The following is a 3,254-nucleotide window of genomic DNA, read 5'->3' on the forward strand; positions in this document are numbered from 1 at the left end:
GTGAAGACATCTATCCCTACGTGACGATGTATATCAGTCACGTGAAGACATCTATCCCTACGTGACGATGTATATCAGTCACATGAAGACGTCTATCCCTACGTGACGATGTATATCTGTCACTTGATGACATCTATCCCTTGTGAAGACATCTATCCCTACGTGACGATGTATATCTGTCACTTGATGACATCTATCCATTGTGAAGACGTCTATCCCTACGTGACGATGTATATCAGTCACATGAAGACGTCTATCCCTACGTGACGATGTATATCTGTCACTTGATGACATCTATCCCTTGTGAAGACATAAATCCCTATGTGAAGACATCTATCCTTACGTGACGATGTATATCAGTCACTTGATGATGTCGATCCCTACGTGACGATGTATATCAGTCACATGAAGACATCTATCAGTCATATGATGACGTCTATCTCTACGTGACGATGTAAATCTGTCACTTGATGACATATATCCCTATGTGAAGACATCTATCCCTTGTGAAGACATGTATCCCTATGTGAAGACATCTATCCTTACGTGACAATGTATATCAGTCACATGATGACGTCTATCCCTCATGAAGATGTCTATCCCTACGTGACGATATCTGTCTCATGATGACATATATCTCTCGTGAACATGTCTATCCTAGGTAAACTTATACATATCCCTATGTGAAGATGTATATCCCTACGTGACAATGTATATCCATCGCGTGATGAAATATATCCCCAAGTGATGGTGCTACTTCATAATTGAGCGGCTCTTCAAAGAAATGGTTTGCCAAGATCCGGATTCCTTAAGTTAGCCATTCGTCACATTTCTAGTCTCCTGGATTTATCCAGAACGTCTTTCTCGTGTGTGTACAGTCGCTTGAGTTTTGAACACATTCATCAAGTTTGTACCACAGTTTTTTTTAAATAAGTCCCAAAGTTATCATGAGTATCTTCAACCTGCCAGTGAGGGTACAAAGCCAGCTGAGGTGGGAAATTAAATAATGTGCAAGGCCAAGAATACATTTCTGCAAGCTCCACAGATGAAGTTGTGATTTTTTAAAAACTGGCTGCTCAAAAGACGACTCAATGGTCACTTGGTTGCAACTTGGTCGTGTTGTTGGAATCAAAATAAGCAGCAAGTTTGATTATGAGTGAAAATCTGCTAATTTTTTCTCAGTTTATTGTCTCCAACAGTCAGATCATATGAGCTGATGAGGTGAATGCTACAAACTACTTTTAATGTCGTTGCATGTTTACATTTTTTATAAACTGGTTTTTCTGCCAAGTTTTGCTGTTTTAAAGTGCTCTCACCATGCAGTTTTAGGTCAGTCATCTCTTTCTTTGCCTTCGTTCTTGTCCCTCGTTGGTCCTCTTCCCATCCCTCTCATCCTCGTCCTCTTCCTGTCCGTGGTGCAACATGGCATTGGCTTGTTTTTTTAAACGGGTCGAGCCCCGGTGTGACCGTCTCACTGCCCCCTACGCTTCAAGCACAAGCACTTAAAGCACTTTAGCTGCGCTGCCACTCCACGATGCATGCAGTTAAAGACATTTGGACCGACCCGCTCCTGCACACCTGTCCTGGGAGGTCATGTCAGACGCAACTGCGTGATGATGTAAAACGATAAACCCACCAGGACGGCAAATTTAGCAAAAAAAATAAAAATAAAAAAAATTCCCCCCTTTGGTGCAGCTGTTGGTGTTTGTGTTTCGCGCTCATTCGATCGCACACCAACAGATCTCCACGCAAATATGAATTCACACAAATGGGGCGGAGCTTCCTGCCCAATGCTCTCGCACATCCTGTGTAAAGACTTGAAACGCGGAGAGCCCCGGCAGGAGAACACCTACCCAGTAGCTCGGCAGCACCGGATCGGCTCAGACAGCCAGCCTGTTGGTGCTGAACGCCACCGACTCAAAAACTTGATTTAAGGGAGGAACATACATAAAATATGTTTAAGCTATTCCCTCCCTCATATTTTTACGTGTGTCTTTTTATATATTATTATTATTATTGTTATTAGTAGTATTTTCTGGCCAGCTTTACGTCTGACCGGACATCATGTACAGAACTTAAAAAGAAAAATTATTTATCTATGAAAGAAATATAAGCTGATCAACTTAGATTTTTCTTCATTGATTGCACAGAGATGAATATGATTCAGCGTATTTTTGGGGAATATAATCACTAATGAATGTTTTGTTTTTCCTTCTGTTGGCGCCCTGAAGGCGACTTTAGGCATCTCAGTCGGTCCCTTCTCTCCGTGCACAACCTGCCATCATGTTTCAGTCTGTTAGGGCTTTTTCTTCTGTAAATCTTTATTTTATTTAAAAAAAACCTCTCTCTTTCTGTTCACGGGTATTCTGTTTTATTCCTCTTCGTACAAGCTACAAATCATAAAGCTCGTGTTTTCTCCAAGAAAAGGAAAATGATTCTGAATCAAAATATATTTGTATTTAATGTCTTTTTTTTAAATAAAAAGTGAACACATTTCGAAGTTCCTTTGTTGTTTCTGGATGAATTCTTGCCCCTTCGGTCTTGGAATGTGTCAATAAGAATGAAGTGAAGATTCAGTTTGAAACGAATAAAAATAAATCAGGTGGTGCCAGGCAGGCTGGCAGCGGGGGGCACGAGGGGTTGAGGTGCATTCCTGTGCCCGACCAAGGCAAACAGAGAGTGGGTCAAAAGGCAGTGCAGAGCCGTACGAGCTAAAGTTAGTCGACAACGTGCGCTTTAGGTCTCCGCGATAACAAGACTCCAGATGTTGGACATCACAACACACTTTGAGTCCACCTTCCCCAGGTTTTAGGGTTTTATACTGAAACTGGTAAATATGGTTCACTTTATGGAACTGAGTGAATCTGAGTCAATCAGTCAATCAAATAACCCCGGTTCACTTGAGTCGTTCACACAGCACATCTGCAGTATTTCCAGAGGGCTAATAACCTGGTACAGCATCTGAGTCTGAGACATTTCCAGCAGATAACCGGAGCAGAGACCCAAGTCTGAGACATTTCGGGTAGATATTAACTGGAGCAGAGACCCGAGTTTGAGACATTTCGGGTAGATATTAACTGGAGCAGAGACTCGAGTTTGAGACATTTCTGGTAGATATTAACTGGAGCAGAGACCCGAGTCTGAGACATTTCTGGTAGATATTAACCGGAGCAGAGACCCGAGTTTGAGACATTTCGGGTAGATATTAACCGGAGCAGAGACCCGAGTTTGAGACATTTCGGGTAGATATTAAC

Source organism: Austrofundulus limnaeus, unplaced genomic scaffold (genome assembly GCF_001266775.1).
Source record: "Austrofundulus limnaeus strain Quisiro unplaced genomic scaffold, Austrofundulus_limnaeus-1.0 Scaffold252, whole genome shotgun sequence".
Taxonomy (NCBI): domain Eukaryota; kingdom Metazoa; phylum Chordata; class Actinopteri; order Cyprinodontiformes; family Rivulidae; genus Austrofundulus; species Austrofundulus limnaeus.